General features: G+C 33.7%; 1 long non-coding RNA gene across 2 annotated transcripts; it reads left to right on the plus strand.

The window, feature by feature from the left end:
- The first annotated feature begins 427 nt into the window (after positions 1-427).
- Positions 428-5,837, plus strand: LOC120088897. Of its 2 annotated transcripts, XR_005485069.1 has the most exons (5): positions 428-750; positions 1,288-1,536; positions 1,900-1,996; positions 2,885-3,058; positions 5,321-5,837. It is a non-coding gene; the product is annotated as an uncharacterized LOC120088897 (long non-coding RNA). The 2 variants fall into 2 exon arrangements; XR_005485068.1 differs by lacking the exon at positions 5,321-5,837 and having other exon boundaries at positions 2,885-3,104.
- Positions 5,838-24,298: the final 18,461 nt, after the last annotated feature.

Raw genomic sequence — 24,298 nt, forward strand, 5'->3', positions numbered from 1 at the left:
GGAACGTCGGGGAAACAATTTGTAACATCTTTTGTTTGCTTTATTACATTCGTCATAAAACAATGAATCAAATGACATGATTAACTGGTTGATTGTAGGGCACTGCAAAGACGAAGGGTAAGAAGAAAAAGAAAATGTGGTGGGAAAATCTTGAAAGGTCAAAATTGTGAGGAGTACAATGACAAGCAGGTAGATAGATTTAGGTTTTAAATTTATTTGTTGTGTATAACACACTACAAAAAAAATTGACCTTTAATATCGGTTGGAAAAACTAAATACAGATGTATAATGTCGGTTTTCTAAGGAAAAAAAAGTGGATCTTTAATGTTGGTTTTAAACTGACATTAAAGATGAGACTACAATATCGATTTAAAATCGACATTAAAGATCTCTCCTGAAATTTTTAATTTCCAACTCAACCCTCTCTCTCACACAATTCCATCTTCTTTCTCTGGCAACCTTCACCATCTTCTCCTTTCACGATCCTGCCGATCTTGCCATCCCTGACGTACGTCGTCGCTGTCTCCATCCACGATTGTTCACTACACTCTTAACCACTAGATTTTGAGGTTAAGGTCATGTCATCACCCTCTTTCTCCTATTTTTTCTCTCTCTCTCGGCCATCTCACCTCTCTTTCCCCAGGTCACTATCACGATGTCGTTGCACTTGCCGTCTCAGATCTGCCGCCTAGATCCACTGCAAACAGATCCGCCACATGGGTCCATAGCCTACACAGATTTGCCACTCAGGTCCACAGTTAACTTTGCTAACCAACCCATCTTAGGTCTGTTGCATGGGTTTCATGGGTTCGCATCATCACAATCTGATCTCTTCTTTATTTCGCTCTCTCTCTCTCTCTTTTTGTGTGTGTGTGTTTTTTGTTTGCTTCAGTGGAAGAAAGAGTTGTTATTTTAGAAAATTTGGAGAAAATAAGATTTGAGTTTTGGTTCTACTCTTGTTTTATTCCTCTTCTCCCTTGTTTTTCACAATAACGATTGATTAGGAATTTTTCATTTCCTAGTAACGATTGGGGATTGATTAGAGTTTTGATTGGGGATTATCATTTCCAATAACAATTTTAGAGTTTTAATAATTTTGTTGTCTTGAAGGCATTTGGAATTATTGCAATAAACATAAAGAAGCTTAAAGATGTTGGTTTGTGCATAGTTGAGTCTATTGCTTACTCTCCCATGAAAGAACTGCTACAAATCGAAGGCATAATTGAGGCTGAATTTGATAAAAATATTGAAGCAAGCATGTAATTTGTTTTCTTTTTGTATCATCAGCTTATAATTTTCCATTTGCTTATGCAAATCAAAGGCATAAGTGAGACAGAAGGTGAGTTTGAGGCTTTACTCTGGGACTTCAAGATCAATTATAACTTGACACATTTTGTGAGGAACAAGGAGTTCAAGGAAGTTGCTGATAAAATGGAAGAAGCTCTCAATTAGATCTTTGTGGAATTTCTTGAGTGGTCTTGCACTACTAAGTTCTCTGGGTTTCTTCTCTACAAAGAGCTGGGACAGAGGGTTAAGGTATTGCTTCTGAACTTCATGAATGAATTGTTTATGTCATTATGAAATTGAATGCGAGTAATGTGGACAATTGTTTGAAAATCCTATTTATAGTTGTACCGTTTGTTTTGACATGATGGTCTGTGATTCTGAATTGTGTTTTAAAGTACTTTATACTTGAAAACTTGCTAAAATATCTTTGAAAAGGGTTTTGAAAACAAATGTAGAGACTTCTTTGATTCCAATTGGATAATGATGTTGTTTCTAGTTTTCTAATCTACTTGAAATGCCTGTGAAAAGAGTTTTGTATATGGATGCATGTCTTCTGTTATTTTGTTTATTCGAGATTTTGTGGTTATGTTTGATTTGTATGGGTGAAAGTAGCCAGATCGCCAAGCCTACCATTTTGGGAATTCGTCTGGTTGGGGAGCTGGGAACACAGCTACACAAGAAGAAATTCACTCATTCCCTGATGTCGGGGGTAAGTAGATAAATTGCTCTAATAAGAGCTGATTTCGAGACTTGAACAATATGGTCACACCCTCTCTTGGTCCGAGAGGGGTTTGGTCATAGTTGGACTATGATTTATTGTTCATTGAAGGGATCAGTGGTACTTAAGGAGTTAGACAAAATGGTTATTTTGGCCCAACGAGCAATTTGTGAAGGGTCATTGTACTGTTGATTGGTTATATCACTACAAGAAAATTGACCCTGACCTTCGAAAAAACATTTAATAGACCTTCAATACATCTTTTTTTCAAAGGTTATCTCAACCTTTGAAAAGTGTTGAAATAGATCCCATCGAAAAAACTTTTTTTCAAAGGTTGATTAACTTTCGAAAATTATTATTTTACAAAGGTTATATATCTTCGATAATTGTCAAATTATTTATCAATTATCTAATATCAAGTAGTCTTTTTTGAAGGTTTTCATTATTTTTAGAGGCTTATCATGTTATTTTCAAAATTTTAAAAACCTTCATAAAAACTTATTTATCAACAATTGTATATCCTTCGAAAATTCTCTTACAAAACCTTTTAGCACATTTATTGACAAATCTCGGAAGGTTGTTTTTACTAATTCATCTACATGTAGTACCCTGAATTACAAAGTATAAGAATATAATAGAAAAAATAGACAATAACATGAATGGAAGTAAACTTATATGTCATAAAAGTACACCAAAAGGTTATCGAAATTCTATAACATCAAACTACAATTGATCAACTAGAAACAAATTTTTTATGCATCTCTGCCATCATTTTTTGAAATCTATCATCAAAATGATTTTCTAATTCGCTTATTTGACGTCTAAGTGCTTCTACCTCAACCTCTTTTTGTTATTCAAATTCTTTTCTTTGTCGTTCAGATTCTTGAAGTCATTTGTTCGGACTCATTAAGACGACGCTCAAGGAAAGAGCAAGGTGATGAAATGGGCATTGTCGGGATTACCTCATCCAAAAGTTAGTGAATCGTCTTCTTCGTTTGGCCTATCGGAGCTATTTCTGACATTGGAAAATCTCGGTTTGGAAAATTTGTTGAGGTTTGTGCCCTAAAGTCTCGTGTCTAGTAGTTTGTAAACAACTTTGTACAAACACTTATGATGTATAATATAAATGATATTTACTTCATTACTTGACTTTGCACATTTAGATGTTTTTCATTTTACCACACACTAATAAACTTAATATCCCTAGTTATCTATATGTAACTTAAGCATGTATGTGGTGACATACAAGTGGATCATGTCTTGAGTGATAACCAAAATGGTCTATAGTATATGGATATAGGAGGGAAACCTTATCCTGATAACGCTACGGATGCGGCCGCTTAGTGGAATGGTCATAAGTGTCGTGACTTGTCATAGATGGTCTGATCCTGATCATTCATGTAGGGGACATGCAAGCGGGGACGTCCTATACAAAGAGTTTGTATAAGACCTGACCTCGAAGTGTTAATGTCTTGTCACATAATACCGTTCATGACTAAGACTTCACTTCACTAGGATGACCATAGGTAATATGACCTCAATCCTGAGTGTCTTGGGAACTCCTTCCATTGAGGGCGGTTCTTTGATTTGCATGGATACGAGTGGCCAGAACGCCGACTCAAACCTACCATTTTGGGGATTCGTTTGATTTGGAAGCTAGGAACTCAGCTACACAAGATGGAATTCACTCCTTCCCCGAGGCAGGGATAAGTAGATAGATAGCTCCCTTAAAGGCTGATTCCAGGGCTTGAACGATGTGGCACCACGCACCTTCTCATGGCCCGAGAGGTGTTCACACATGGTAGGACTATGTTGTATTGTTCATTAGAGGGATCAGTGGTACTTAAAGAGGAAGATATAATTACAGGAGCAAAACGGTAAATTGGCCTGTTGTAATTACGAGCATCTGTGAAAGGTCATTGTATTGATGATTGGTTATATCTAATGGACATAGAAATGAAATATATCTATGGCAAGAAGAGTTCAACTGTCAGTCTTTAGTGGAATGTCTGGCAGTTAACGGATGGTAGATATCGTGACTAAAGAGTTTAGTTAGCTATTCACGTACCGTTGGAGCTTCAAGCCATAGGTCCATAAGCTCCCCTTGGTAGCTTGGATACAAGTTGAGAGTCAGTTTTTGGGTCAATTTAAAATGTTCAAATTGACAAAAGAGAATTCGATTATATATGATATAATTGAACGAGTTAATTAAATATGATATAATTAACTTTATGTATGAGATACATTAATTTGGAGGAAATTGGATTTAAATATGATTTTTATCTAGTAGAGGAAAAATATTATAATTAATATATGATATTAATTTATAAGTTATGAATGTGATAATATCACATTCATTGGACGGTTATAAAGAAAATGGGAAGGCGTCTCTTCTGTTCTAAATAATGGATGAGTGCATTAAAAATAGCAGACGGTGTGTTGATCTTGGTGTACGCGGATATTGTGAAAAAGATAGTGTCATCGTTTAGAAAATCAGTGCCTATACGATAGTGACTGCATGATCGCTTACATATACGATATTGCTAAGTGATTGTATATCGATTACACCGTCGCACGCTATTATCTAAATGATCGTTTACCTTTTTTCTAAGTGATCGTTTAGCTATCGATATTTACTAAACGATCGTATAGACGATCGCTTAGTTTTTTCTACGCGATCGTTTGGACGATCGCTCACCCTTTTCCTACACGATTGTTTAGACGATCGCTTACTTTTACTACACGATTGTATACTTCACCTAAACGATCAAGCATATTGTCTATGCGATAGACGACCGCATCTCCCACTTGCTTGATCGTTGTGTATGGTCTCTCTTCCTCCTTTCCTCTACCAAATCTGAACAAAGCCCATTCTTTGGATTTTCACTCCAAGAATACTGAGGACTCTGAGTGGTGTTGTCTTCTCTGTTTTCTTTTGTCCAAGTGGTGACTGTTCGAGGTAGACAGTTGGGCTTCAGACTTGCTGTGAAGAAGAAATCTTCATCTGGTATGATTTCTTGATCCCTTTAGCATTATGAAAGTATGTTTGAATGTATATGCAATAATTCTGTCACAATGAATTAGAAAGATCCGCTTCCGCTCGTAAGTACTCTTGAATAAGAGTTCCTTCAATTGTGACAGAAATTCTATAACATCAAACTACAATTGATCAACTAGAAACAAATTTTTTATGCATCTCTGCCATCATTTTTTGAAATCTATCATCAAAATGATTTTCTAATTCACTTATTTGACGTCTAAGTGCTTCTACCTCAACCTCTCTTTGTTATTCAAATTCTTTTCTTTGTCGTTCAGATTCTTGAAGTCGTTGTTCGGACTCATTAAGACGATGCTCAAGGAAAGAGCAAGGTGATGAAATGGGCACTGCCAGGATTACCTCCTCCAAAGGTTAGTGAATCGTCTTCTTCATTTGGCCCGTCGAAGCTATTTCTGACATTGGAAAATCAACTACAATCATCTTTCCAAAAGATACCATAGTACCATAAACTAGTTGCCGCAGAACATCTGATTGCACATATTTCCCTTCCCTTGTAACTTGGGAAAACCTGCGAAGTTTAGAGCCAACTTTAGAAGGTTTGTTCAACTGAATGTATGATATATATGCATACCAATTAAAGAGTCTCTATTTATGTATTTTCTTTGTTTTTTGAATTTTTGTAAAATGGAACAATAGAAATGAGATTCGCCAAGGTTCATCCCTGAAACCAGCAAGGAAATGATCCCCATTCCTATACCCAATAGATAGACATGACCATTGTACAAGTCTGAGGAAGAATGAGATGTTTGAACATCTACTTGCAGACACTAAGCATCTGCCTGATATGAAGCTAATTGAAACTTTGTGACAAGTGATAATAATCCTAGTAGTGGCGGATCCTGAAATTTTGTTGACGTGGGGTCTTATAGTTAAATAAAAATAATTTATAAGTGAGTAGTTCTAAAAATTTATAAATTTACTGAACTTTCTACATTACAATTATCCTCTATGAGATTTCATATTTTGAAGTCGATAATTAATAACTTCATTACCTATCTTATCAAATAAATCTTTCTCAATGTATGTTACAAGACAATCATTTATCCATTGGTCTCCCATTCGATTACGCAACCGAGTCTTTATAATACTCATAGTAGAAAATGTCCTCTCTACGGTAGCCATTGTAATTGGTAAGATCAATGCTAAGGTGAGCGATCGATAGACTAATGGGTAGCCAAACTAGAAGAAGAAGAAAAAAAAAAAATTACAAAACTTACCTAAATGGGAGTGTGTACTGGATGAGAGCCTTGTGGCGTATTTGATCGTAAAGCGTCTCGACGTGGTCATGTAAATGAATGTCAAGCAATAAGTTAGGCTTAAGATTCCTAAGGTAGTCCAGGCATGATGCATAATGGCTACAAAGAGAGATGAATACTTTATCATGACGAAAAAAAATAGAAAAATAGATCTCTATCAGTCAAACTACTGGGTCATATAGGAACATCAGAGCATGCAAGTTAATCCGTATTTCCAATTGCTAAAACATCTGAGGTATTTAAAACTTACTCGCTTATAAGCAACAAAAAATATTAACAAGAAAGTTTCATATCTGAAGTAATATGTTAAGTTGGAAGAATTCAATGATTGAAAAAATGCATTCACCTATGATTAAATTTATGCTTATCCTTAAAACCATGTCTAATCCAATTTAAAATTAGTATTCATAAAAACTGAAAAGATGGTTTCATGTGACTAAGGCTAGAGATAGAAAATGTCTTTACAAATATTAGGGACTACTGATTATCACAATGTACAATAACTCCACAAACCTTGAGTAGAAATCATTGATCAGCTCTCGGGCTATAGGAACCAACTCTAAGAAATTTTGAAAGTTGACATTCTCTATAATTTTGGGAAAGAGAGCACAACATCTTTCATCATAGGTGTAATTACCATTCCAGGAAGGTAATCAGAACCATCGAGTGCCCTAGACCATTGCTTGTTCTTGTTAACCTGCTCTACCTGCTCTTTGGTAAACCTGCAAGCAAGCCAAAATGATCATTAAAGCACACTTCACTAAAGACGGTATCATATATATTCATAGTCAAGCACAATAATTATATTATATTCTCTCATTTATAGCGCTTTATGTTACATATCCTGCTTAAGTTTGACGATATGTTTTAATAATTAGTCTCATTTAAACAAGCCTTCAGTTGTCTGAAATCCTAATTCTAATTTTCAAGTCTAATAAGTATCTTAAATGAGTAGGGATTATACTTTTTATTGTTAAGATACCACCTACAAGGAAATACTAAAAAACACAAAGTAAACTCAAGAACATTGAAATATAGAATTATATGGAAATATGTTGGAAATATGTTATAATATCATACTAGCCTTTCGAGAGGGCTAGACTCTCCCAAATTCCCAACTAAGGAAATCTCACAATATTCTTCACTCCCCTCCTCTCAGTCCATTACCAAAGTTTATATTAAAAGCCCGAACAAACTTACTATCTAATCACTAATATGCCACTTCTAATAACTATACTAATATTCTACTAATAATCCTATTATTTTCTTAACTAGGGGTCTTACATTTATATAGACTTAATTTTTCTCTAAAACTGGAATATATATTCAAGGTGGGCTATAGACTACTACAGTCCTGTAGGTAATTCTACAACATCCCTTTGTTAGAAGTCTCTCCCTAACAATAACCTGCAACAAACCCAAACACAAAAGCACTAGAAAACAGAGAATGAACAGGGAGGCACTGTAATTGATACTTCTGGAGATTACCAACGATGACAAACAATGATAAGTCGGATATAACATCTCTCATCATAGGTCTCTTGTTAGGATCCTTTTCTATACATCTCAAAGCCACCAAAACCACCTTCTTAATCTACTCCCTTCGATCAGAATCTACAAGTTCTTCCACAAGCATTGGATCAACAATACTGTCTATTTCTCCTGTCCCGTTTCAACCTGAACGAACCCGAGCCATGATACTCCCCACCTCCATAAATGATAGATCCGATGGTTTTTTTCTGAAGCCCATAACACGCATCACCACATAATTTGATACTTCAAAACAAAAACATGAGAATGAAGAGCTAATTCCTAATGTATGTGTAGAATGATATCTGGTGCAATGTAGCCAATTGTTCTTGCAAAAGAAGAAAAAGCCATTGGTGCAGAAGTTTGGTTCAGCAGCTTTGCAAGACCAAAATCAGCAATATGAGGTTCCATCTCTGAATCTAGGAAAAGTAAGGGAAAATAAGCGTATCTAAGCAAAGGAAGAGAGAGAGAGTAGGTGGAGCTAGAATCGTAGTGTTGAATTAAGATCGGAATACTTACGAGTTTAACTGCAACCTCTTCATTCATCTGTATATTAGTACCTACAGATGGAATTGAAGAATCTAGTTATTGTAATAGAGCAGCATAATGAGAAGCTGGAATGAAGAAAAACCAGACGAACCAAGATAGATCTCCCCGAAGGAGCCGCTACCGATCTTCCGACCAAGGCAAAACTTATTGTCGATGCAAGGTTCCATCCGGGAAGGAAAAAGAAGAAAGAGAAGCATAGAAATGGAAGATGATTAGGAGAAGTTGAACATGGAATCAGGGGAATCGAGGGCGAAGAATTCAAAATTTAGCGCCATGTTGACGCTGAGAAGAGGAATCGGAGGTTCATCGATTAAGAAAAAAATGAAAGAAAGCAAGAAATTGCAATTAGAGATCTAGGGCAGGGCAAGGCAGGAATTTTGGTTATCATTTCAGAATAAAAATAAATAAATATCACTTGTGCATAGCCTATCGTTTAGCTACCGCGCCCATCGTCTAACGCATCCGCCTATCGCTTAACGTCATCGTCCAGTGCCTGCGTCTATCGCTCAACACCCATCGCTTAGTATTCTACCTATCATGTAGCGTGTCTGCTCAACGTTTAGCGCAGCACGACTATTGTCTAGCTTCTACGCTTATCATCTAGCGCTTTCACTGATCGTGCAGTACTTTGCCTTTCATATAGCCCGATCGTCTAGCGTGTCACTCCTCATCATTTAACGCCATGCACATCTTCACGATCGTCTAACGCATCCGCCTATCGCTTAACGTCATCGCCCAACGCCTGCGTCTATCGCCCAACGGCCATCACTTAGTATTCCGCCTATCGTGTAGCACGTCTGCTCATCATTTAGCACAACATGACTATCGTCCAACTTCTACGCTTATCGTCTAGCGCTTTCACTGATCGTGCAGTACTTTGCCTATCGTATAGCCCGATTGTCTAGCACGTCACTCCTCATCATTTAACGGCACGCGCATCTTCACGATCGTCTAACGCATCCGCCTATCGCTTAACGTCATCGCCCAGTGCTTGCGTCTATCGCTCAACGTCCATCGCTTAGTATTTCACCTATCGTGTAGCACATCTGCTGATCGTTTAGCGTAGCACGACTATCGTCTAGTGCTATCGTCCAGCTTCTATGCTTATCGTCTAGCGCTTTCACTGATAGTGCAGTACTTTGTCTATCGTATATCCCGATCGTCTAACGTGTCACTTCCTCATCGTTTAACACCGCGCGCATCTTCACGATCCTAACCTTTCTCAAAGGTTTTTGTTAACCTTCAATAAAAGGTGCATATTTTTTAGAGGACTTATCAAAGCCTCCGAAAAATGTATGTCTTTTTCAAAGGTTTTTATTATCCTTCTATAAAAACTACATATTTCTCAAAGGTCTTTTCAAAACCTCCAATAAATATATATCTTTTTCAAAGGTTTTTATTAACCTTCGATAAAAAGCATATATTTCTCAAAGGTTTTTCCAATACCTTCAATAAATGTATATCTTTCTCAAAAGTTTTTATTAACCTTCAATAAAATGTGCATATTTTTCAAAGGACTTATCAAAGCCTCCGATAAATGTATGTCTTTCTCAAAGGTTTTTATTACCCTTTGATAAAAACTACATATTTCTTAAAGGTTTTTTCAAAACCTCCAATAAATATATATCTTCTTCAAAGTTTTTTATTAACCTTCAATAAAAAGTACACATTTTTCAAAGGTTTTTCCAATACCTTCAATAAATGTATATCTTTCTCAAAGGATTTTTTATAGCCTTCGATAAAAGATTGTTGAAATAGCTCAATTTTCTTATAGTGTATCCAATGGACACATAAATATATTTATAGTGCGAAGAGTGCAGCTGTCGGTCTTTAGTAGAGTGTCTGACAGTTAATGAATGGTGAATTATTTAATTAAAGAGTTTAATTAATTATTCACGTACCGTTGGAGCTTCAAGCTACAGGTCCATGAGGTCCCTCGGTAGCTCAACAGGATTTAGTGAGAATTAGTTTTTAGATTAATTTAAATTGTTCAAAATAATTGAGGAAAATAATTATATATGATATAATTACTATAATGTATTTGATACATTATAATATTCATGAGAGGAAATAAATATTTGAATATGATTCAAATATTAATTATATAAATTAGAATCATACGGTTAAATTTAATGTAAATGCGATTTATATTAAGTACCATAAAATAGAAAAAGAACTCTGGTTTATATGTTTCATGTGATGAAATATTAACACCTGTCTCTTATACACATCTAGATGTGTATAAGAGACAGGCATTATATGTACTAGCCTAACAAAAAATTTCTATAAATGAATGTAAAAAAGGTGTTCATAACTTAATAAATTAAGTAATTTAATTTAATTTAATTTATTATCTTTGAAATAATTAATGGGAGGGAGTTGTATCTCCCTTCCCCCTTTTTCCTCTCCATATCCTGTAGTGGGGAATTAGTTTTCACATCTTCTTCTTCCTATTGCAGTTGATGTCCTAAATCTCGTAGGGTTCTATAGTTTGTAAATATAAACAAACATTTATGTGATTAATAATATATGATATTTTATTCATTTTTTCTATAAAATATATGATATAATGGAGTGTTCGACAGTTAACGGATGGTGATAATGTAATTAAAGAGTTTAATTAATTATTCACATACCATTGGAGCTTCAAGCTAACAGGTCCATAAGGTCCCCTAGTAGCTCAAAAGGATTTAGTTGAGAACAGGGTTAATTTGAATTGTTCAAATTAATAAGAGAGAATTTAATTATAAATGATATAATCAAATTGATTCAATTATATATGATATAATTGACATAATATATTTGATACATTATTGTTTAATTGGAGGAACAAATATTTGAATATGATTCAAATATATTTTCTATGAATAAGATTCATAGTTGTTAAAAAAGAACTATGGTTTATATATTGTATATGATGCAATATTAAAACTATAGGTTATAAATATAATATGATAAGTTGGTTATCATATTTATTTATAACTATTAACTATTTGATAATTAAATCCTTTTTCTCTCTAACCACCTTAGTGGGGAGTTATTCGGTTTTATGAAAAAATGGAATAAAATAAAATTTGATTTCATTATTCCATAAGTTAAGAGTTACACGATTAGAGAGATTCTACGCGATTCTTGAGAGCCTTTGCGATAGCCTCACTTTCTCTAAATGATTGAGAGTATTTGCTATGCAATAGCTTTTGTCTTCCTCGATCGTCTTCCTCCTCCAACTCCAAACTCCCCTCTAACCAAAATTAGCCAGAGCCCACCACTTCTGGATTCTCACACCAAGAATAACAAGGTCACGAAATGGTAGTGTCCCCTTTTGGTTCGAGTTTGCGTTGCTATTTTCTGTTGTTCGTTTGGAGTGTTCGTGACTTGTTCGACACGTTCGTGAACGAGTTAGTTTGAGAGATTTACTTGAGGAAGAGTTCTTCAAAGGTATAATCTTTAAATTCTTGTTTATTATTCAAAAGCATGCTGTAATTTATGTTTTATGCATAATCTGTTCTTTTTACTGTAAATGTGTGTTCAATCGAAATGGGATTTGAACGATCCGCTTCCGCTCAAAGGTTTTCTGTAAATCGAATTCCTTCACTTCCTGTGTGGTGAAGAGATACAAAGACAGAAAAGAAAAATCTCGTAGAGATATCACAATATTTTTTCTTCTCCTCTCCTCTCTCTCAATTCCCTCTCAACCAAAATAGTCAAAGCCCCACTCCTCCTAGATTCTCATCCGGAGAATACCGAGGTAGCCATCGGTTCGAGGGAATCCATTGAAGATTGTTCTTCAGAGGTAAGGGTTCTTAACCTTATTTTATTTCTTCTCTATTATTTAGTGTATGCATGCTATAAATTTTAGATGCATAATGTATGTTTACTGTAAAATTTTGGAAATTAGGACGATCCGCTTCCGCTGTGGACCCAATGACCTTCATAGCGTAGCTTCATTGCAAATTCTTCATGTGAGCAAACATTTTACCAAATTACCTGAAAGTATTTCTCATCTGGTTAATTTGAGAGGCCTATTTTTGGAGGAATGTTTTCATCTTTTGAATTTGTCAAAGCTTCCACCAAGTGTTAGAGAAGTGGAAACAAGGGATTGTGGATTGTTTTTCACTTAAAGAATATTATAATCAAGAGAAACAAATTCCTTCAAGTGAAATGGGAATGACTTTTATTCATTGTCCAATATCAAACAAACCAACTGAAAGCTACAAAATTGATCAGCCTGGCCTTTCTGCCATTCACCTAAGGACAACGACTCAACGATACATTGAGGTAATTTCTCTACTTTTTTCTCTCATTATAATTATAATTATTTTTTTTGTACTCTTTTACTTTTAAGGCTAAACTGATCAGCCTGGCCTATCAACGATACAAAATTAATCAACCTGGCCTATCTATGATCATTACGTTTAAGATTAACTTCAATTTTGTCTTTGTGGTTTAAAAGGTATAAAATGTATGGTTTTATGAGTTTCACTTTGGTTCTTTTAACCTTAAAGTTTCTGAATGTCATTAGAAGTAGTTACCTTCTAAAGTACATGTCTATTACATGACTATAAAATCTCACTAGTTAGAAATAAGGGACAAAATTTTCATTAGGATGAGGACTTTGAATCCCTCTTATTTATGGTGTTCTCGAGCTGTATCTACTCACTTATTCAACTTATATGAGTTGTATCTATTCAACTTATATGATCGTGTACCTGTGTACCCAATACACGATTAGCTTTTAATCCAGTCAGCACCATGTTAACGTCGGTGGACTGGTCAAAGGCATATTTGTGGACTGAGCCCACAATTTGCCTTTGTTTTTTTTTTCTCTCGATTTTAATTTTTTTTTTTATTTTGAATAACAAATTTATTCATTAATAAACTTAATTATATATTTAATTTGCAATGAAAACTTAATTAGTCTACACCCATATTAAAAATAAAATTTGATGTGACTAAGTAGTACATCTCTACAAATAAAAAAAAAAATAGATCTCATGTATATGGTAGTCTTATCTAAAAAAAGATAAATTAGTTCTTTAATTTCAAAATAGAAGTTTACATGAAGTTTAACGATGATCCCCTCGTGCTTACCCCACTGGGGGATTGTCTTGGTGTGCCTCTAAATTAGCTTTACCTTGTTATCGTTGTTGTCTACGACGAATACGTCTTCGATCAGTGTCAGCAACATCGAGTCGTCTTTTTTGTTGAATAATACTTTCTACGTTAACCCACTGAATAGCAACATCCTGCAACATAATTGTACATTCTCCACAAGGCAGGTGAAATGTGTGGGCTTTTGGTCTCCAACGCTCTACTAAAGCAATAATGAGGTGTTAATCAAGTTGGATAAATCCAATCTGTGCAACCCCAAGAAAACCAGACTGTTCAACGTGAGAAGTAATACGTGGATCAAATGGGATAGTATGTTGTGCAGATGCCTCCCTTCTCCGGCAACCCAAAACTACGGTACATTCTAAATACAAACTAAGAAGTAAGGAGTAATACGTAAATCAAGTTGTGAATGATCCTGTGTCAATTCTAAATACAAACATGAGTGCTCCCCTTCAAGTCTGGTGATTTCAAACATCCCATGAATTTTATGCCGACATGCCCGTAACCTCTAATCACAATCATCCTTCCACTGTTTGCATCTCACATACCAAATATCTTGATTTGATTCTTCTATCAGAATCTCGTAGTGCTTTGTTGTTACACTCCCTCCCAGATTACCTTCTTAACCTAGAAGAGAATATGACAGCAATAGTTACCAACATTTTTGTTGGCACTTACTGCCTACTAACCTGCTTAACCTATCTCAGAAACCTTGGAATACATTCCTGTATACTTATAAATATACTGAGTAGATTAACCAAAACTTAACGTTCTTACATCAACAGGGTTCCATAGCCACTATTCCCATTCACAACTATGTACATTACAAAACCTAGTGAGCCCAACATACACCCTAGTCCTTGTATGAACAAAACATGTGTACTAGTATTTACAAAACAAACACCTAAACTTCTTTAAGCTTGAGTTCTTGAGTGGCAGAACAACAACAAAGTTGTCTTCTGGGGAGTTGACTGCTACATTGGCGGGGGGGGGGGGGTGACATTTTAAAAACAGGGTCAGCTATAAGCCCATTGAGTGACTTAAATAAAACATAAATCTCATGCTTAAAACTGGAAACTAGAAAATTGAATTCTGAAAACTGAACTGGCCAAGCAAATATGTACATAAAACTTATAAACATATAGTAACTGAAAACATAGCTAAACCGATCCTCAGTGGAGAGAACCCTTTTGTTCAACTCTCAACATCAACTCTACTTACGTGCAAGTGGTTCTAGTTAAGTACCGTTGTACCTTAGGTACTACTGCTCAGATACCTTATTAGTGTCCTTCAGTATCGAGCTGCTTAGATACCTTCTCTATGTCCTTTAGTATCGAGCTTAGCGTGGTTCTAGTTAAGTACCGTCATACCTTAGGTACTACTGCTCAAATACCTTCTCTATCCTTCAGTATCGAGCTGTTCAGATACCTTCTCTAAGTTTTTCAGTATCGAGCTTAACATATCCTTAAAGAACATCTCTATTTCACATGCTTACTGAAAATATGATATTATAACATTACTTTAACATAACTTTCATATGTAAATGTTTCTTTAGCGCATGCTTATAAAATATCAAAAGTACATATACTTAGATATAACAACATATACTTTATACTTTGCATTTGCTATAGAAACTTTCTTTAAGAAAACTAGGATGCGTTAGCCCACCTTACTAAAACATGCTTCACAAACTTTATAAACTAGCATGTTTTCATAATTTAGGAAAACTAGCTCGTTTGGTACTTCTTGTAAGATAACTAGCATGAGAGTACACTTCACTAAAACATGGATTCCTAAAACATTTAAAAACAATCATAGTCACTCACGACTTTGACAATCTTCCTAGGGTTGATAAGCTTGTCCTATTAGTGTCAACCCTATGTACATAACAACATATTTTAGCTTCCAACAATTGTCTCCCCTTTGAGACTAACTTTTCAGAATTAAGCTCATATTATACTTGACATATTTAATTTACCTTCCAGTGATAACTTCCCTAGGTGTTGAACACTTAGGATTTTTCTTTAGGTGTTAACTTGGCTTATGCGACAATCCTTCCTTCAACCACACCGACTGAGCGTCAATCGTCTAACCTAGGTGCCTACATGCTGTCCAACCTCACAAGAGCCTTCCCTTGGACGTGTAGGTCACCTATGCTCTCCTACACAGCCCCATGGCCAGCCCAAGGCACGCTGAAGCTTGCTACAGCCCGTGCATTCTCGGCCTCCTTGAGTTGCCTGCTTGTTCAACCCAAGCAGTTATCTACTTGTTAAAAAATTTCCAGATTCAATTTGTAATTCGTATAACTCATGATACAGACCTTATCTTAGGAAATTTTATTCTACAAACTTGTTCAGAATTGTCTTATAAAGCTTACCTCAAAATTTGGGTTTATAATTCTTCTTCGTTTGATCAAAAGCTTCAGATCTTGACCACTGGCCCTGATTAACCCAAGAACTTAACCTCTCTGCGATTTCTTCGTTCTCCAACCTTCTTCCTTTGAGGTTTCTTTCTAGAAGCCCCACACACAGAAACTGGAATTCTTCAGCTTTCAAATGGCACCAGAATCTCTCAGATAGCACGAGCAAATTGTCCAAACCGAGCCTCTTAAATTGAGCTACTTGTTTGTCCTTCCCAAACAACTACCTACTTGTTCAACAATTTCCAGGTTCAACTTCCAGAGTAAATAACTCGATTTCTAGACCTCATCTTAAGAAAGTTCCTTCTACAACATTGTTTATAATTGAGTTAAAAATCTTATCTTAAAATTTCAACTAAAAAATTCTCATGGTTTGGTCGGAAACTGCAAACACTCGACACTGGCCAGATTCACCTGCGAATTTGTCCTTTCTACAAATTTTTAATTTTTCAGCTTGATTCTTTTAGAGTTTCCTTTCGGCAGCCCTATCTCATAAACTAAGATCACCCAGATTTTGGATGCCTTTAGAATCATCACAATAGCACGAGTAGATTGCCCGAAATGACCATTTAAATTCGGCCTACCTATTTATACCTGAGGCTGTGTGCTGCTGTTATTTACTAAATTGCCACCTAGCCCACACTCATGGTCACTTGCACAAGCCCATCGCCAATCCTTAGGCCATCACCTAGGCAGTCTTCCCTCGCCCTTGTCTAGCCATGCCACAACCTCAAGTCATGCCTTACCTTGCACATCACGGACCACAACTTAACCATCGACAAGCTCACCTAACCTCCAATGACAAGGTCATTCCTACTAAGACTCCTACCAACGCTCGTGGCATCCTATGCCTAGCTCCACCCTTAGCCAAATTTCTTACTTACTAGGCTACTCCTATCCACCCGAGGCCCACACTTTATTACTAAGGACCTTCTTTCAACACTTTTTTATTCTTCACTTTTTTCCTACAAATTAGAATTAACTCACATTTTAACCAATTTATCAATCTAATCACATTATTAAACATACTGGGGTTTACATTTGTCACGCAGTATTTTTTTTTTTACAACAAGTTGTAAATCTTCTTTAGTATCAAATAGCATTCCTTTTTGTATTAAACTAGAATTATCTATACATCTACTCTTTTCCTCCAATGTTGACCCTCGTTCACATGTTGAATTAGTAATTTTCCAATCTATTTGTGTGAATATATTTGGCGGTACCAACTCAAAATCATGTTCCTTACTTCTATCGTTTCCAAATAATTCATCAAGTTCAACATCAATATCACTGTCTCCATCATTTCTAGGTTCAAGAATGACTAAATCTTCAGGATGCGCCGACATATTTACTCAAATTTTTACAACTGTTATAGTTGACAAAAAAAATATGTTAATATGACAAAAAGTTTGTTTCTTCTTTTTAAGAAATCCAAATAAATTAATATTCCGAACAATCCAAATATTTTCTTATGACAAGTCCAAGCATTTCAAGTATTTTTTTTAAATCAGCTCAAATTCAAATGAAAAATCCAAGTTATGATACAACCTAAAAACAAAATAGTAGATATTCAACTACATAAATCAGCCTAAAAAATAGCCCACAAAAAAGCAAAAAAAAAATAAAAAAAAAAAAAAAAAAAAAAAAAAAAAAAAAGACAGTTCAAGTTATGATATTCAACTATAGAAAAAAGTAATCAACCCAAATTTGAGATCTATGGAGTATACGGTTAAATCAGCAAAAATAAAAATAAAATAATAGATTTATGAACCATACACTTAAATTAGCCCAAATAAAAAAATGGTACATTTATGGAAGAAATCTCTATTTTTTATGAACAAACTCATATATTAGAAAAAAATAATTAAAAAAAAACTTTACCTAAGGCGAACAGTAGATCGGCAGGAAGAATGATGGCAGCGATGGCAGCATCAAGAAGATTGAAGACGGTGGCAACTAATCGATGGACATCAACGAAGTAGGTGACCGACAGCTGTGAGAGATGAAGAAAGTTCAAAAGCTTCGGATGGGAGGAAAGGGAAGGGGTCGTGGGGTTTATGAAACCACGAAATCGTGTACCCGGTACACGACTCCAACATGGACCTCGTCCACAATTACCTGGTCAACGCAGCATGACTGTCCATGTGGTAGTCTGCGTATGCCAAGTCACTACCACTTCACGTGCTCTGAAGGAAGTCGTGTACCAGGTACACGATTAGGGATAATCGTGTACCCGACACACGATTTAAAAACCTATTTTAGACAATAGTTTCAACCCAACCCTATTTTTGTTAATAATTAATAAAATAACATTATTTAAAAAACTTCCTTATATGTAGTCATTTTAACTATTTTGTAGTTCATTTATTTCGAATTTTATTATGTGTGCAACTTAGTATGTATACTGTACTTGTTTAACGTATAATATATATGTATAATTCATGGTCGATACGTAGGGATTTGTTGTCTAAAACATTTGGAGTTGATTTGAATGAAAAATATATTTTATCTTCGTTTTGGAGTTAAATTATCATCCAATTCCTCTTTTATGACTTATTGGGGGTTTGTGAAATTAATTAGGATTTTGTTTTATGCATGTACCTAACAAAGAAGTATTATTGATTTGTACATCCGTAAGCAATTTTTTTTTTCAATAATAAAACCATGACATACATTTAATACGGACAATTATCAATAAAAAGTAAGTGAAAACCGACATTAAAGATGATGTTCAATGTCGGTTGAAAATCGACATTGAAGATAGTACTCAATGTCGGTTGAAAACGGACGTTGAAGATAATTGACATTCTTAGTCATCTATAATGTCGGTTTTAAACCGACATTGAAGGCCTTCTATAACATGATCTTCAATGTCAGTTTTCAACCGACATAGTTCTCCTATAATATCAGTTTTAAACCGACATTAAAGCTCAGTTTTATAGTAATAACTGTTTATATACATATATATTAGTCCTCATTATTACGGTATGCAAATGTATATTCATCTGAATGATATTTTGTGGTTATGTATACTACTATATATAACAAAAATCAATGTCATGTTATGTTGTGTGTTGAATATATGACACGGTTATGTATGTTATGAAAATTATGATATGAAATGAAGAGAGTGAAAAAAAATTGATTATCTAACAATTTGAATGTATTTAAACACAACACTAATCTAGAGAAATACTTGGCAGCCTCAATTAATTATTATTATTAGTAAACTAAATGATAGCTTGATTTTTGGATAAATACCATTTTTTTTTTTTTTTTTGTATTCAACTTATGGATATATATAGATACATTATTCTTGTAACTAACTAATTGCTAGATAATCAATTTACTTCATATGTATATAAAAGGGTAAAATAGGAACAACGATCATCAACTCCACCCCTTAAAGGTGATAGCCCTATATCCAAATAGCTAGTAAACATTGTTCATCAATTTTTATTATACTCTTTTCAAATTAGCTATACACCCTAATTTCCCTTTAGCTATATCTCGTTGCTCATGTTTCATATTTTTTTAGGGTGATTGGACAAATGTCTAAATTAAAAAGATATTTTTGAAAAATGTCTAATCCTATTTTTTTTTTTTTTTTTTTTAATAAAATGGATATACGCCTAGATTCTTTAGTTTATTTATTTTTAAAATGAACAAATGTATCCCTCTTAAAAATCAATATTATAGAATATTTAAAATGAAATCTAATCCAAAAAATCAAATCAAATGAAATATAAGTTAAATTTTCTAATCTACCAAGTCCCATCTAAAGTTTTTGAAATCACGTTTTAAATTCAAACAAGAAATAATGTAGGTAACATATTTATTTTTTAGTACGACAACTGTAGGGATGGGGGATTAAACCTCCGATCCTCCGATCTCTTGGATCAGAGTGTATGCAAATTGTTGAAATGCCTTGAATCTGTTTGCTGGTGCTTCGAACAACCTAGTACAGGGTCTCGTTGCCCGGTCAGCGAGCCGGGGTCCAGGGGCGGCGCGCCCTGGTTGGGGTTTGGGGGCAACGCCCCCGAAACCTATTCAGATTTTATATTTAGCATATTTATTTATTTGCAGTTATTTACGATTTTGACCCTAGGGTTTAGAGCAGTGCGATATATAAACTCTCTAACCTAGAGGCACCGTTCTTGATATAATTTTGAAAACATTCTCTCGAAATAATATTGTTCTCCCTCTGCCCGTGGACGTAGCTAACACACTGTTAGTGAACCACGTATATCTGTGTGTCGATCTCCCCTACTCTACGTTCCTTTTTGTTCTTTAATTATCGATTTCGCAACACAAATAACATTGAGCTAACTTTGGCATGTAGCCTAACATATTGTAATGTTAAAGAATTGATGCAATTTCCAATTTTACTATTGTTAATAAAAATAAATCACTAGCCTATACTTAATACTTGTGGCCTATAATCGTATAGGAAATAAAAAATGGAAATCCATAGTATACAAAATATAAATTTAAAAAAGAAACATAATCTCTATATCTTATACCACTATGAAAGTAACTAATACACAATATACAAAATCGCCCTATATTCTTCCTCTTATGAAAATAAAATATATAGTAATTATATCAAAATTATGATCGTTAATAAAAGATATATCACAACCTCTATACCTCATGCCTTAAATAACAAATAGACAGTATTCGAAATCAAATATATGTTTATTAAATAAAACACTGCCTCTATGAAAGTAACAAATACATATTGTACGAAATCAAGAACATATTTTCTAATAAAAATAAAATATTGCATCCATACCATGTTTGTACGGAATGACCAATGTGAACATGAACAACATCATGAAAAAATTCCTCAATGAATGCCACTCTGAACCAATATTCATGGTATCCCTAACTCAATGGTTATCTGTATCGCGATAAATTTTTTCATCCGAAAATACAATAAACTATGAAAAAAATGAGGAAAACACAATAAATTATATGTATTTTATAACAAATCGCGTAAGGGATGGTCATATGTACCCTAAATCATCCCTAACGCAATACGTTATAAAATGCAGTGGTACGCTATGACATAAGTAGAAAGTTGATTTCATATATTTGTAGAGGTATGTTATTAATTATAAAGGTACATGTGAATGGATCGTCTGTAGTTATAAAATTAAAAAAAAAAAAAAAAAAAAAAAAAAAAAAACTTTTTTTTTTCAAAATCGTCCCACTAATTTAGACTTCTTTTGCAATTTCTCTATTTTTTTTGGGTCCGTTTCAATATCCATTGAAAGGCCCAATATTTTGGCTAAGTACCGGCACAAATGGTTTAGGGAAATTGAAGGAAATAGCAAAATCGAGGTACCTTTTGATTTTCTCAAAAAAAAAAAAAAAAAAACACATAAATTATAAGATTTTGGCAAAAGGGTATCGTGCACATGACATATATTTTTTGGAATTGCCCATTATATGGTCGATTAACCGTTTTTTCAAGTACTATGTAAATGTTATACCATGTATAAATTCTCAATAAAAATATAGTTAAATGAAATCGTCTGTTATAAGACTGTGTATCAATTCTCAATAGAAATAAATAGAATCATCGGTTATGAGACTTCAACCAAACAAATTCGAGAAATAAAGGTGTCAGATTTTTCTCCAATTTTAAAATTTGAATGGGCGGTTTCATATTTGTTTTGATTTTATTTAACCAATTTTCGATAATATTCAGAATTAATCAATCTTTAATTTGTTTGTCACCATTTTAATTTTAATTTATAATATATCTTTAGATTTTATATTATTTTTTTTATTATTATTTTAAATTCAAATTAAATTTTTTTTTATCTTGATTAGAATTTTACTCAACATTTATACATATTATCATCTAACAAATTGTGTATTTCATTTAAATTTTATCATTTTTTGTATTTTTTAATCACCTTTTATTCATTATCATCTTATTATATTATTATACCATTAATTTTCCGTTTTGACAAACAAATAAGTATTCACTTTTGCAGTCATGCTATTTTTGCTATGTCTCTACAACGAGTTAAACTTCTTTCATAGGTTTGTGTTGATTGAGTTATAAATACAGTGTAATTGTTGAAGCTTAAATGAAAATTGAATTGTGAATACAAGTGTAATTGTAAATGAACGAGCTCTTTTTTTATTTTTCTCCCTCGAATTATATTTGAATTTATATTTTATTATCAAATTAGATTTTATCTAACTAACTTTTAATTTGTTTAAATGTTTGTTACAAATTCAATTGTATCTAAATATTTTTCATTATTTTATACATATTGTTATCAAATTAATTTATTTTTTTTCAACGTTTTCATTTTTTTTCATATAAAAACACATAAAAATGGCTTGTTATACTTCAAAAGAAACATATAAATGGGAATTAAACTTTAAATGTTTGAAACATGTACGTGCATATATATATATATAGCATGACCGATTGGATGGATCTATAATAATGAGAAGAATTATTAAGAATTCAAATGGACATCCATTGAAGAGTCAGAAGAATCTTGAATCTAACAAATTGATGTTTACTCTCAAGCAAAATTATTAATTAGACCATCACCGGTCAAAGTGAAAGTGGGGACTGAATCACCTACATTTTTAGAACGAATTTATGGTATTATATGTGGACCTTTTAACCCACTAAGTGGACTATTTAGATATTTTATGATATTAATATATACATCCATTGTGCTTATTATCAAGTCGAAATCTTGCATTTGCAAGATTACTTACTCAAATATTAAGTTAAGAGCACATACAATTAAAACCATTCGTCTGGTGAATTTACATCCCAAGCTTTTGATAATTATTGTATTTCAACTAGTATAAGTGTTGAACATCCTATAGCTCATGTTCATACACAAAATGGTTTAGCAGAATCATTCATAAAACGTTTGCAGTTTATTGCTAGACCATTGCTTATTAGAGTTAAGCTTCCTACATCTGTATAGGGACATACTATTTTGCATGAAGCAGACCAGTATCTTATCATATGTACTCGCCATTATAATTAGCTTATGGCCATGAACCAAGTATTTTTCATCTGAGAATTTTTAGATGTGCAGTATATGTTCAAATTGCTCCACCACAACATACTAAGATGGGTCATCAAAGGAGGTTAGGAATATATATTAGATATGATTCCTCATCAATTATTAAATATCTTGAACTCTTGAAGGGTGATGTATTTACGGTACGATTTGTTGATTGTCATTTTCATGAGACAAATTTTCCAACATTAGGGGGAGGAATTAAGAAATGGAAAAAAGAATTACATGGAATGCATCGTTATTGTCTCATTTAGATTTCATACAGTTCAATGCGAACTTGAAGTTCAAAAGATAATTCATTTGCAAAATATAACAAATTAGTTACCAGATACATTTATAGATGCAAAGAAAGTAACTAAGTCAATATACCAGCTGCAAATGTTCCATCGAAAATTGATATCCCAACACAACAAGTTATCACTAATGAGTCTGACAAGAAAAAGATTTTTCAATAAACTATGTCATGACAAGAAAAAGATGGAATCGTGTAGTTATTGACAACATTTTTGTGTATAATGTTGCTCTTGATATTATATCTGAAAATGAGGATTCTGAACCAAAATTTGTTGAAGAATGTCGACATAGAAAATATTGGCTTTAGTGGAAAGAAGCAATCAAGGCAGAATTAAACTCGCCTTCAAAACGATTTTTGGACCACTAGTCAAAACCTAGAAGGTGTCAAACCTATGAGATACAAATGATTATTTGTGAGGAAAAGAAATGAAAATAATTGTTGGAATGGTACCAGCACACAGCGGAAGCAATAAGGATCGATAAGCACTCTAATTAATTAATTTTGGCAGAAATAAAAACATGCTCAAACAGAATTTATGGGTTTCAAGACATACCCTTGAAGAACCGTTGAAATTTCTACTATTCTCTTGTGTTCTAGATTGAGTTGTGAGACTCAAAATAAGCTGGAATCAAAGGGAACTTGGAGAATGCTCACTACAGCAACCTAATGAAGAACTCCTTCTTCTACTCGAATTTTCAGCCAAAATTCTTTCGGTTGCAACCCTCCAAAATCACCCCAATCTCGTAGACTATCATGCAAAGAGATTTGTTGCATGGGATGCAGCTCATGTTTAGAGTAATTGAAGGTTGAAGATAATGGGTTGTTTGTGAGCTACTTTGAAGATGAAGTTGAAAAATCCAATTTTTCATTTTCATGTTTTTCTATTTCCAAAATCCAATTTTGATTTTAAAATCATATTTTATTTCTAAAATCAAAATTTATTAATTTTACAAATTAATTTCATAAATTAATTTTCTAATAAAATTAATAAATAATCATTT

Source organism: Benincasa hispida, chromosome 10 (assembly GCF_009727055.1).
Source record: "Benincasa hispida cultivar B227 chromosome 10, ASM972705v1, whole genome shotgun sequence".
NCBI lineage: Eukaryota > Viridiplantae > Streptophyta > Magnoliopsida > Cucurbitales > Cucurbitaceae > Benincasa > Benincasa hispida.